The sequence below is a fragment of the Anomaloglossus baeobatrachus genome, chromosome 5, assembly GCF_048569485.1.
Source record: "Anomaloglossus baeobatrachus isolate aAnoBae1 chromosome 5, aAnoBae1.hap1, whole genome shotgun sequence".
Taxonomy (NCBI): Eukaryota; Metazoa; Chordata; class Amphibia; order Anura; family Aromobatidae; genus Anomaloglossus; species Anomaloglossus baeobatrachus.
In genome coordinates this window covers 266580530-266594543 of record NC_134357.1, presented here as the reverse complement: position 1 = coordinate 266594543, position 14014 = coordinate 266580530, and the positions used below count along the sequence as shown (strand labels likewise).

At 46.7% G+C, this 14014-nt stretch overlaps 1 protein-coding gene across 1 annotated transcript in view; it reads right to left on the bottom strand.

Moving 5' to 3' along the window:
• Positions 1 to 8681, bottom strand: part of LOC142311220 (uncharacterized) — a 49175-nt gene extending 40494 nt beyond the window's left edge. The window contains exon 1 of the mRNA XM_075349431.1: positions 8607 to 8681. The gene's annotated coding sequence lies outside the window, so the exon portion shown is untranslated. The remainder of the gene's footprint in view (positions 1 to 8606) is intronic.
• Positions 8682 to 14014: the final 5333 nt, after the last annotated feature.

Genomic DNA, 14014 nt, shown 5'->3' with positions numbered 1-14014 from the left:
ACACTACGACATCGCAGGTACGATGTCGGTGGGGTCAAATCGAAAGTGACGCACATCCGGCGTCATAGTCATGCGTCATAGTGTGTAAAACCTTTTTGATACGATGAACGAGCGCAAAAGCGTCGTTATCGTATCATCGGTGTAGGGTCCGACATTTCCATAATGCCGGTGCAGCGACAGGTACAATGTTGTTCCTCGTTCCTGCGGCAGCACACATCGCTGTGTATGAAGCCGCAGGAGCGAGGAACATCTCCTACCTGCGTCCCGGCTGCTATGAGAAGGAAGGAGGTGGGCGGGATGTTTACATCCTGCTCATCTCCGCCCCTCCGTTGCTATTGGCCGCCTGCCGTGTGACGTCGCTGTGACGCCACACGGCCCACCCCCTTAGGAAGGAGGCGGATCGCCGGCCAGAGCGACGTCGCAGGGCAGGTGAGTGCATGTGAAGCTGGCGTAGCGATAATGTTCGCTACGGCAGCAATCACAAGATATCGCACGTACGACGGGGGCGGGGACTATCGCACTCGACATCGCAGCATCGACATGCGATGTCGTAATGTGCAAAGCCGGCCTTAGAATACTGTGTACAATTTTGGGCTCCAATGTACAGCTCTGGCAAAAATGAAGAGCCACTTCCAAATTTCAGTTTTTCTGATTTTTCTCTTTATAGGTATATTTTTGAGTAAAATGTAAATTGTTCTTTTATTCTATAAACTACTGACAACGGCTCCGAATTTCCAAGCAATACATTTTGTATTTATTTTCTGAAAATGAGAAATGCTCAAAATAAGAAAAAATGCCTTGCTTTCAGACCTCAAATAATGCAAAGAAAACAAGTTCATCATCATTTAGAAACAACAACAATACTAATGTTTTCCCTCTGGAAGAGTTCAGAAGTCAATGTTTTGTGAAATAACCATGATTTTGCACCATGCCACACAGCTAGGTCAATCAATGTGTGGATGAAGGACCACCACATCAAACCCTGTCATGGCCAGCCCAATCTCCAGACCTGAACCCCATTGAAAACCTCTGGAATGTAATTAAGAGGTAGAAGGATTGTCACAAGCCATCAAACAAAGAAGAACTTCTTACATTTTGCACCAGGAGTGGCATAAGGTCACCCAAAAGTAGTGTGAAAGACTGGTGGAAAGCATGCCAAGACGCATGAAAGCTGTGATTAAAAATCATGGTTATTCCACAAAATATTGATTTCTGAACTCTTTCTGAGGTAAAACATTAGTGTTGTTGTTTATAAATGATTAATACCTTGTTTTCCTTGCATTATTTGAGGTCTGAAAGCAATGCATTTTTTTGTTATTTTGATCATTTTTCATTTTCAGAAAATAAATACAAGATCTATTGCTTGGAAATTCGGAGCTGTTGTCAGTAGTTTATAGAATAAAAGAACAATTTACATTTTACTCAAAATAGACCTATAAAGAGAAAAATCAGAAAAACTGACAATTTGGAAGTGGTCTCTTAATTTTTGCCAGAGCTGTATATAACGGGAATGGGTTATCCGCAGTACCAGGGTTATTAAACTTGGGTTTAATCAGTGTTGTAAAAATTAAAACTTAGCGGCGATCTTATTTTGTTACAATGTACAAATATATGACAGAACCGTTTACAGATCTTTCCAATGATATTTTACACCTAGGCTTGCAACAGTAACAAGGCGCATCTTTTACAGTCAGAGGAAAGGCGGCTAATCATAAGCATAGAAGCGGATTCTTTACTGTAAGAGCAGTGAGACTATAGAATCCGGCCACATGATGTTATAAAGCACCATTGCAGAGATGTGTTATCTTTTTATTGCACCGCTGGAGTGGTGCTTAATATGTAAGTCCCCAGTCGGAAGTCACGGGCACATTGGCTATATGAGGTCTTGTTTCACAAGAGGAGTTGACGTTTTTATTGGTACCATTTATGAAGAAAGTAAGAGGCTGATTTTATACAGGTTTTCTGGACACAGAATGAACAAGAAAAACAGGAATTCAGGAATTGGTTTTAGTTTTTAATGCTATTTACTCTGAGGTAAAAGTGATAAGTCGAGGTGATGGAGAAGACTCAGTGATTGGCTGCAGTGGTGATGTGCACTATAATAGGGAAGTCACGCTGCCCCAGACTTTGGTGACATCACGACCATAGTGCACATCACCGCTACAGCAAAACATAAGCTGAGCCGCTCTGCTGATGGAGAAGACTCAGTGATTGGCTGCAGTGGTGACGTGCACTACAGTAGGGAAGTCACGACTGCGCCAGTCTTTGGTGACATCACGACCATAGTGCACATCACCGCTACAGCCAATCATAAGCTCATGCTCCATGCTGATGGAGAAAGCTCAGTGATTGGCTACAGCCAGAAAACACAGATTGAAGCAATGGCTGAATCCTGGGAGAGTAACATCTGCGTTTGATATTTTACAGTTATAAGGCTACTAGCTGTAGTACCCGTCTCTCTTCCAGTCTCTGTCTGTCTCTGCTTGTATATTTCTGTCTGTCTGTCTCTTTCTGTCTGTGTGTCTGTCTTTCTGTTTCTCTGTCTCTTTCCCTGTCTGTCTCTATCCATGTGTGTCTGTCTGTCTGTCTGCCTCTCTCTGTGTCTGTCTCGTTCTCCGTCTCGTTCTCCGTCTCGTTCTCCGTCTCGTTCTCCGTCTCGTTCTCCGTCTCGTTCTCCGTCTCGTTCTCCGTCTCGTTCTCCGTCTCGTTCTCCGTCTCGTTCTCCGTCTCGTTCTCCGTCTCGTTCTCCGTCTCGTTCCCCGTCTCGTTCCCCGTCTCGTTCCCCGTCTCGTTCCCCGTCTCGTTCCCCGTCTCGTTCCCCGTCTCGTTCCCCGTCTCGTTCCCCGTCTCGTTCCCCGTCTCGTTCCCCGTCTCGTTCCCCGTCTCGTTCCCCGTCTCGTTCCCCGTCTCGTTCCCCGTCTCGTTCCCCGTCTCGTTCCCCGTCTCGTTCCCCGTCTCGTTCCCCGTCTCGTTCCCCGTCTCGTTCCCCGTCTCTTTCCCCGTCTCTTTCCCCGTCTCTTTCCCCGTCTCTTTCCCCGTCTCTTTCCCCGTCTCTTTCCCCGTCTCTTTCCCCGTCTCTTTCCCCGTCTCTTTGCCCAGTCTCTTTGCCCAGTCTCTTTGCCCAGTCTATTCTCCTGTCGCCCAGTCTATTCTCCTGTCGCCCAGTCTATTCTCCTGTCGCCCAGTCTATTCTCCTGTCGCCCAGTCTATTCTCCTGTCGCCCAGTCTATTCTCCTGTCGCCCAGTCTATTCTCCTGTCGCCCAGTCTATTCTCCTGTCGCCCAGTCTATTCTCCTGTCGCCCAGTCTATTCTCCTGTCGCCCAGTCTATTCTCCTGTCGCCCAGTCTATTCTCCTGTCGCCCAGTCTATTCTCCTGTCGCCCAGTCTATTCTCCTGTCGCCCAGTCTATTCTCCTGTCGCCCAGTCTATTCTCCTGTCGCCCAGTCTATTCTCCTGTCGCCCAGTCTATTCTCCTGTCGCCCAGTCTATTCTCCTGTCGCCCAGTCTATTCTCCTGTCGCCCTGTCTATTCTCCTGTCGCCCTGTCTATTCTCCTGTCGCCCTGTCTATTCTCCTGTCGCCCTGTCTATTCTCCTGTCGCCCTGTCTATTCTCCTGTCGCCCTGTCTATTCTCCTGTCGCCCTGTCTATTCTCCTGTCGCCCTGTCTATTCTCCTGTCGCCCTGTCTATTCTCCTGTCGCCCTGTCTATTCTCCTGTCGCCCTGTCTATTCTCCTGTCGCCCTGTCTATTCTCCTGTCGCCCTGTCTATTCTCCTGTCGCCCTGTCTATTCTCCTGTCGCCCTGTCTATTCTCCTGTCGCCCTGTCTATTCTCCTGTCGCCCTGTCTATTCTCCTGTCGCCCTGTCTATTCTCCTGTCGCCCTGTCTATTCTCCTGTCGCCCTGTCTATTCTCCTGTCGCCCTGTCTATTCTCCTGTCGCCCTGTCTATTCTCCTGTCGCCCTGTCTATTCTCCTGTCGCCCTGTCTATTCTCCTGTCGCCCTGTCTATTCTCCTGTCGCCCTGTCTATTCTCCTGTCGCCCTGTCTATTCTCCTGTCGCCCTGTCTATTCTCCTGTCGCCCTGTCTATTCTCCTGTCGCCCTGTCTATTCTCCTGTCGCCCTGTCTATTCTCCTGTCGCCCTGTCTATTCTCCTGTCGCCCTGTCTCTTCTCCTGTCGCCCTGTCTCTTCTCCTGTCGCCCTGTCTCTTCTCCTGTCTCTTTTCCTGTCTCCCTGTCTCTTTTCCTGTCTCCCTGTCTCTTTTCCTGTCGCCCTGTCTCTTTTCCTGTCGCCCTGTCTCTTTTCCTGTCGCCCTGTCTCTTTTCCTGTCGCCCTGTCTCTTTTCCTGTCGCCCTGTCTCTTTTCCTGTCGCCCTGTCTCTTTTCCTGTCGCCCTGTCTCTTTTCCTGTCGCCCTGTCTCTTTTCCTGTCGCCCTGTCTCTTTTCCTGTCGCCCTGTCTCTTTTCCTGTCGCCCTGTCTCTTTTCCTGTCGCCCTGTCTCTTTTCCTGTCGCCCTGTCTCTTTTCCTGTCGCCCTGTCTCTTTTCCTGTCGCCCTGTCTCTTTTCCTGTCGCCCTGTCTCTTTTCCTGTCGCCCTGTCTCTTTTCCTGTCGCCCTGTCTCTTTTCCTGTCGCCCTGTCTCTTTTCCTGTCGCCCTGTCTCTTTTCCTGTCGCCCTGTCTCTTTTCCCGGCCATGTCTCTTTTCCCGGCCATGTCTCTTTTCCCGGCCCTGTCTCTTTTCCCGGCCCTGTCTCTTTTCCCGGCCCTGTCTCTTTTCCCGGCCCTGTCTCTTTCTCTGTCTCTAAAAAGAGGTTCCTGTGCTGAGATAATCTTATATACGTAACCCTGCTATGTACTGTGTAATGACAGTGGCTGACCGTAGAAACATGGTCTGATCATACCACATCAACTGGGCAGGGGAGGACACAAAAAAAAAAGGAGTATAAAGACAGGACAGCATGGGGTCGTATCTGATTCTTTTTGTGAGGTAAAACATTTCCCTGCCTGTTTTTTAAAAAAATGTTTTACCTCCAAGAAAGAATCATTTGTGATCCCAGCTATCCTATCTGTATACTCTCTTTTATGTTTCCTCCCCAGCCCAGGAGCTGTGGTATGATCAAATCATGTCCCTGTACGGTCAGACAGCCATTACACAGTATATAGCAGGGGGACATATATAAGATTATCTCAGCGCAGGAACATTGTTTTTAATTACATCCAATTTTGATATGTATTATTATTCCAAAATCTATTGATTAAAATCAACTTTGTGTGATAAGGAGTTTTATTACAACAGATCTGTATAACTTAACCAGAGAATACATAGTATATGATCAGTGGGCTACTTTTCCACAGTTTTTAGTGGGCTTTTGACACTGTATTTTCATCAAAAAGGCAGCCTTTATACAAATCTCCTGCCCACTGTGCTTTTTATTCAGCATTATCTGACCTGTGGTGTGTGTTTCTAATTCACAACGTGTCAATTTCTCCTGTGCGTACGCTGAGTTTTATGTGCAGGTTTTCCCCATAGACTTGCATTAGATGCAGAAAATCCGCAGGTATAAATCACACATGCATTTTAGGCCTTGTGTGCACTAGACGGAATTTCCTGTGGATTTCCTGCGGTTTTGCTGCATGTTTCGCTGCAGAAAATGTTCATAACATCTCTGCAGTGATTCACCAGCAAATCCTATCCGGATTTTGACAGCTGCATGTTTTGCTGCAGGATTCCCGCAGCAAAAACAATTGCATGTCACTTCTTTTCCGCAGGTAGCTGCGGGACTGGCTACCGGAGGAATCTCCAGTAATGCCAGGCCTGGATTCAGTTACATGCACTGAACTCCGGAGCTGTCACCTGAGCTCCTGAGTGCAGCCTAGACTAAACTGCGTGCACCGAGTGATTGTTTCCCCGTTGATTTCAGTTTAGTTCAGGCCGGACTGATCTCCGGAGCTCAGGTGACAGCTGTAGAGAGGCCGGGCTGCACTCTGGAGCTGTCACCTGAGCTCTGGAGATCAGCCTGGCCTGAACTAAACGGCAATTGCCGGGGAATCAATCACTCGGCGCTCGCAGTTTAGACTAGGCTGCAATCGCCGGGGAATCAATCACTCGGCGCTCGCAGTTTAGTCTAGGCTGCAATCGCCGGGGAATCAATCACTCGGCGCTCGCAGTTTAGTCTAGGCTGCAATCGCCGGGGAATCAATCACTCGGCGCTCGCAGTTTAGTCTAGGCTGCAATCGCCGGGGAATCAATCACTCGGCGCTCGCAGTTTAGTCTAGGCTGCAATCGCCGGGGAATCAATCACTCGGCGCTCGCAGTTTAGTCTAGGCTGCAATCGCCGGGGAATCAATCACTCGGCGCTCGCAGTTTAGACTAGGCTGCAATCGCCGGGGAATCAATCAATCACTCGGCGCTCGCAGTTTAGACTAGGCTAAAATCGCCGGGGAATCAATCACTCGGCGCTCGCAGTTTAGTCTAGGCTGCACTCCGGAGCTCAAGTGGGAGCTCCGGAGTTCAGTGCAGGTAACCGCGGCCAGGCCTGGTATTTCTGGAGATTCCTCCAGTAGCCAGTCCGTCGTTGGCTGCGGCATATCCGCACGAAATCCGCAGCAAAACGCAACAAGCCGCATGCGCATTTGGATGCGGATTTCAGTGCGGTATTTTCCTGCAGGTGCGGAAATCTTAATGAGCCTCCGGAATCTTCTTAAGAAAATTCCTTTTTCTAGTGCGCACAGGGGCTTAGTGAGTTTCCGAAACAGAAGCGCATCAGAAACTCACGTAATCTGCTCCTCAGTAAATGAACAAAGTTTTGTCAAAGCCAAATACCAGGATGTATCAAAAACAAAGCATAGTAAAAAATGCAAGTAACTCAATCTACATAATAGGGGCAGAGATTCTGCAACATCAAAACCTCACCGAAAGCTCATGGCGGGAACAGAGCCTGAGGCTGGAGTCACACTTGCCATTGACTCGCGCGAGTCTCACATCACAGCGGGTGATGTGATACGAGAATCGCAGGAGTCACGCGCGTGTCAGTCCAAGTGTGACTCCAGCCTAGATCACACTCCCACCCCCTTTCCTCATAACTACACATATTCATGTATAGGCAGAAAGGGCAGATTATATATGTGGGGGTGGGGTAATGTTATGCCTGAGAGTGTGCACAGAGGAACTGCAACATATTTGAGTGGATGATCTGACCTCTTTAAATAGATTAAAGGCAAGACATGCCACATGTAGCAAATACATGAGGTATCCAGTATAGTGAGGGCAATGGAGCCACCCTGTGTATAGGTGTGGGCAGAGGCATCTTTAGTGTTGGGGTAGAGACATTATACTGTATATGGCTGATGATGCAGCAGCCCTATTCTTAGGGGGACCGTGGCTGATGACAGCACACATTAGTATAATGAGGGCAATGGAGCCACCCTGTGTGTAGGTATGGGGTGCGGGCACACGAGGCATATTGTATATAGTGTTGGATATAGGGCAAAGGAGACTTTATATATGGGTATTGTGGCTGCTGACAACAGCGACATTAATATCATGGGGCAATGAAGCCTGTGTGTAGGTGTGGGATGTGGACACTCGAGGCATCTTGTATATAGTGTTGGATATAGGGCAGAGGAGACGTTATATATGTCTAATGATGCAGCGGTCCTACTCTCAGGGGTACCATGGCGGATGACAGCACACATTAGTATAATGAGGGCGATGGAGCCACCGTGTGTGTAGGTGTAGGATGCGGGCACACGAGGCATCTTGTATATAGTGTTGGATATAGGGCAGAGGAGACGTTATATATGGGTGATGATGCAGCGGTCCTACTCTCAGGGGTACCATGGCGGATGACAGCACACATTAGTATAATGAGGGCGATGGAGCCACCGTGTGTGTAGGTGTAGGATGCGGGCACACGAGGCATCTTGTATATAGTGTTGGATATAGGTCAGAGGAGACGTTATATATGGGTGATGATGCAGCGGTCCTACTCTCAGGGGTACCATAGCTGGTGACAGCAGAGACATTGTATCATGGGGGACCCTGTGTGTAGGTATGGGGTGCGGGCACGCGTGGCATCTTATATATAGTGTTGGATATAGGGCAGAGGAGATATTATATATGGCTGCTGATGCAGCGTCCCTACTTTCTGGGGTACCATAGCTGATGACAGCAGAGACATTAGTATCATGGGGGAATGGAGACACCCTGTGTGTAGGTATAGGGTGCGGGCACGCGAGGCATCTTATATATAGTGTTGGGGTAGAGGAGACGTTATATATGGCTGATGATGCAGCGGTCCTACTGGCAGGAGGACCATGGCGGATGACATCCAGTATACAGGAGGCTGTGGAGACATTCTGCATAGGAGTGGGGGACATAGCAACACCCGTCCTGCCTTCTTGCCTGTGTGGGCTTCAGGGCAGACATTCTGTGCCAGACCAGAACTACCGTAGCGCAGCCACTAGGGGCAGCGGTGGTTCCGGGCACCCGTGGCGGCTCCACAGACACTGCGCAGTGCGGGAGGACACGGGGTGTTCTGGGGATTTCTATGGAGCGGCAGCCTCTCACAAGCACCAGCACACCGGTCACACACACTGAGCACTCACTGAGCCGCCGGAAATCATCCGTCCGTCTGCTCTATTCTTCCCCGAGTCGCATTTCTCCCTAGAACCCACGTGACCTTGCCAGTCTGACAAGTCGCTAGAGATGTTGCTATGACCACCGTACTGCTGACGGGATGGCCGCCATTGTTTTGTAGCCCTGTAGTATGTGCGGCAGCCATTTTGGAGGCTCCTGGGGTCTCAGTTACTTTGCTAGTAGGAAACCTCAGAACCAATACTCTTTACAAATACAATAAAATGACCACAATATTCCCCCATGAGGGCCCCAACTCCCCCCCCCCCTGACCCCAGCATGATAACTGCTCACAGACTAAATTCCAGTCAGAAAAAACTAATGTGCTCATCAAGTTCTGCCAAAAAGATGACTTATTTCTAATACAAAGCATGAAAATGCATATACACTAGATGGAGCTATTATACAGAAGCACATTTATACATGTCCATACACTTATTGTAACTGGACAACGCACTCAAGAAAACATCTGTATGTGCAGAGCGGACATTAAGCTTTGTCAAAGGACGCCGGACTGTCTGAAATGCGGAGCGTATTCATCACCACTCATCGTCTACTGCCACAGCAAATCATTTATTATGGAATCGGTTAGGACTTTGTCACATTTTTCACTGCTAGTTTGGTCATGGATTTTAATGTCACAATAAAGATATAAAGCTCTGTTGCGCCTCATCTCTGGCCTCAGCCGCCACAGGCCAAATCTAGTATATAAAGGTGTGTGTGCGTGTGTGGGTGTGTGTGGGTGTGTCCCCGCTAAAGGAATCCGCACCGACGCATTTACAATCACAAAATTTTGCACAGACGCCTCATGTGACTCAGGGAATGTCACTAAGTTTTGAAGGGAAAATGTAACCCTGCGCTTTACAGTTATTCTACAAAAATCCTCCACTAAAAAGTCAATGGAGCTGCAAGTCAAAGGTTATTAATAGGAGCTGTGAGTGGTTGCTATAGGAACAAAATAAACTGTTAGTATAAGAAGCTTATGAGTGAGATAATAAGATGTCGGTGGGAAGATGAATAGAGAGAGACAGACATAGGCACAGACAGGGAAAGAGGAAGGAAAAATAGACAGACAGAAACAGACAGGGAAAGAGACAAACAGCAAAAGAGACAGTGAGGCAGACAGACAGGGAAAGAGACAGAGACGATGAAAGAGACAGAAGGTGAAAGAGACACACGAGGAAAGAAATAGGCAGGGAAAGAGACTGACAGACACAGAGATAGAGAGAGACAGACAGAGACTGATACAGAGACAGAGATAGACACAGACAGACACGGACAGAGAGACAGACAGAGACAGACAGACGGGGAGACAGACAGAGACAGACAAGGAGACAGACAGACAGTGACAGACGGGGAGACAGACTGGGAGAGACAGACAGACTGGGAGAGACAAACAGAGACAGGCAGAGACTGGGAGAGACAAACAGAGACAGCCAGAGACTGGGAGAGACAAACAGAGACAGCCAGAGACTGGGAGAGACAAACAGAGACAGGCAGAGACTGGGAGAGACAAACAGAGACAGGCAGATACTGGGAGAGAGACAGAGACAGTTACTATCCCAAGCAACGCCCGGGTACTACAGCTAGTATGATAAGGAAAAGTCTCTAGCGTCCGCTCTTCTAAAATCAATTTTATTCCAAAATTCTTTTAAAAAGATGTACAATCACTGGTGCATGAAGGATAAAAACAAATTCATGATACAAGCATCCCCGGGATGCCTGAAATCTGTGTACACACAGACATCTTTCGGACATGCGTCCTTCCTTGATGTCCTTCCACAGACTTCAGGCATCCGGGGGATGCTTGTGTCATGAATTTGTTTTTATCCTTCATGCACCAGTGATTGTACATCTTTTTAAAAGAATTTTGGAATAAAATTGATTTTAGAAGAGCGGACGCTGGAGAATTTTCCTTATATTACTTGTGCTGGAGTCACACTGAATCCATGATGGCTACTCTTCTAATATTACTGGTGAACTGACTTAAACCCATTTTTTTCTTTGTACAGCTAGTATGTGTTATATATTGCTACACCATGATCAGACTGCATATTGCCACCGAATAATACCTCATACAAAAGACAAATACCGCCACACCATGACCAGACAACATATTACCACCACATAGTGACGGAATAGTGCCATATATAAGGAACAAATAACACCACACCCTGATCAGATCCCATATTACCACCACATATTGACTGAATAATACCACATACAAGGGAGAAATACTGCCACACCATGACCAGACCACATAATGACTGAATAATATCACATAGACCACAGTTCAAAAGTTTAGGGTCACTTAGATATTTCCTTATTTTTGAAAGGAAAGCACTTTTTTTTTTTTTCTTCAATGAAGCTAATATTAAATTAAACAGAAATACACTCTATACATTGTTAATGTGGTAAATGACTGTTCTAGCTGCAAACGTCTATTTTTAATGCAATATCTACATAGCTGTATAGAGGCCCATTTCTAACAACCACCACTCCAGTGTTCTAATGGTACATTGTGTTTGCTAACTGTGTTAGAAGGCTAATAGATGTTAAGAAATCCCTTGAAAACCCTTGTATAAGTATGTTAGCACAATTCTGCTGATTAAAGAAGCTATAAAACTGACCTTCTTTTGAGCTAATTGAGAATCTGGAGCAATACATTTGTTGGTTCCACTAAACTCTCAAAATGGCCAGAAAAAAAAAAAGAGAACTTTCATGTGAAACTTGACAGTCTCCTCTTGTTCTTAGAAATTAAGGATATTACATGCGAGAAATTGCCAAGAAACTGAAGATTTCCTAAAATTGTGTGTACTACTCCCTTCAGAGGAGAGCACAAACAGGCTCTAACCAAAGTAGAAAAAGAAGTGGGAGGCCCCGCTGCACAACTGAGCAACAAGACAAGTACATTAAGCTGGCTTTACACGCAACGACATCACTAACGAGATGTCGTTGAGGTCACGGAATTCGTGACGCACAACCGGCCTCGTTAGCGACGTCATTGCGTGTGAAACGCACGAACGACCGTTAACGTTCAAATTTGCTCACCTAATCGTTGATCGTTGACCGGTCTTTCTAATCCCGATTATCGTTGCTGTTGCAGGACGCAGATTGTTCATCGTTCCTGCGGCAGCACAGATCGCTATATGTGACACCGCAGGAACGAGGAACATTACCGTCCCTGCGACCGCCCGCAATGAGGAAGGAAGGAGGTGGGTGGGATGTTACGGCCACTAATCTCCGCCTCTCCGCTTCTATTGGGCGGCCACTTAATGACGCCGCTGTGACGCCGCACGAATCGCCCCCTTAGAAAGGAGGCGGTTCGCCAGCCTCAGTGACGTTGTTAGGCAAGTAAGTCCATGTGACGGCTCCTAACGATATTGTGCGCCACGGGCAGCGATTTACCCATGGCGCACAACCGATGGGGGCGGGTGCTTTCACCAGCGACATCGCTAGTGATGTCGCTGTGTCTAAAGCCGCTTTAGAGTCTGTAGTTTGAGAAATTGAGGCCTCACAGGTCCTCAACTGGCAGCTTCATTAAATAGTACCCGCAAAGCGCCAGTGTCAACGTCTACAGTGAAGAGGCGACTCTGGGATGCTGGCCTTCAGGGAAGAGTGGCAAAGAAAAAGCCATATCTGAGACTGGCTAATAAAAGGAAAAGATTAATATGGGCAAAAGAACACACACATTGGACAGAGGAAGATTGGAAAAAGTATTATGGACAGACAAATCGAAGCTTGAGGTGTTTGGATCACACAGAAGAATATTTGTGAGACGCAGAACTACTGAAAAGATGCTGGAAGAGTGCCTGACACAATCTGTCAAGCATGGTGGAGGTACTGTGATGGTCTGGGTTTGCTTTGGTGCTGGTAAGGTGGGAGATTTTTTACAAGGTAAAAGGGATTTTAAATAAGGAAGGCTATCACTCCATTTTGCAACGCCATGCCATACCCTGTGGACAGCGCTTGATTGGAGCCAATTTCATCCTACAACAGGACAATGATCCAAAGCACACCTCCAAATTATGCATGAACTATTTAGGGAAGAAGCAGGCAGCTGGTATTCTATCTGTAATGGACTGGCCAGCCCAGTCACCAGATCCCAACCCTATTGAGCTGTTGTGGGAGCAGCTTGACCGTATGGTACGCAAAAAGTGCCCATCAAGCCAATCCAACTTGTGGGAGGGGCTTCTGGAAGCATGGAGTGAAATATCTCCAGATTACCTCAGCAAATTAACAGCTAGAATGCCAAAGGTCTGCAAAGCTGAAATTGCTGCAAAGGGAGCATTCTTTGAGGAAAGCAAAGTTTGAAGGCGAAAATTATTATTTCAAGTAAAAAAATCATTATTTCTAACCTAGTCAATGTCTGGACTAGATTTTCTATTCATTATGCAACTCATTTGATAAATGTATGATTTTTCATGGAAAAAAACAAAATTGTCTGGGTGACCCCAAACTTTAAACTGTAGTGTACAAGGCACAAATAACGGTGTATAAGTAATACAGAGATCACTGGTGACATTATACACAGGAGCTCTGTATATAGTGTACAGGTAATACAGTGATCACCGGTGACATACACAGGAGCTCTGTCTACAGTGTCAGTGTACAGATAATACAGTGATCACATGTGACATTATACACAGTTGCTACTTATATAGTCTCCAAGTAATACAGTGATCACCGGGACATTCTACACAGGAGCTGTGTACAGTGGGGGAAATAATTATTTGATCCCATGCTGATTTTGTAAGTTTGCCCACTGACAAAGACATGAACAGTCTAAAATTTTAAGGGTAGGTTAATTTTAACAGTGAGGGATAGAATATAAAAAATAAAATCTAGAAAATTAAATTGTATAAATTATATACATTTCTTTGCATTTTGCAGAGAGAAATAAGTATTTGATCCCCTACCAACCATTAAGAAATCTGACTCCTTCAGACACTTAGACGCTCCTAATCAACTCGTTACCTGCATTAATGACAGCTGTCTTACATTGTCTCCTGTATAAAAGACTCCTGTTCACAGACTCAATCAGTCAGACTCTAACCTCTACAACATGGACAAGACCAAAGAGCTTTCTAAGGATGCCAGGGACAAGATTATAGACCTGCACAAGGCTGGAATGGGCTACAAAACCATAAGTAAGACGCTGGGTGAAAAGGAGACAACTGTTTTTGCAATAGTAAGAAAATGGAAGAAATACAAAATAAGTGTCAATCGACATCGATCTGGGACACCATGTAAAATCTCACCTGATGTGGTATCCAGGATCATGAGGAAGGTGAGAGGTCAGCCTAAAACTACACCGGTGGAACTTGTTAATGATCTCAAGGCACCTGGGACCACCGTCATTAAGAAAACCATTGGTAAC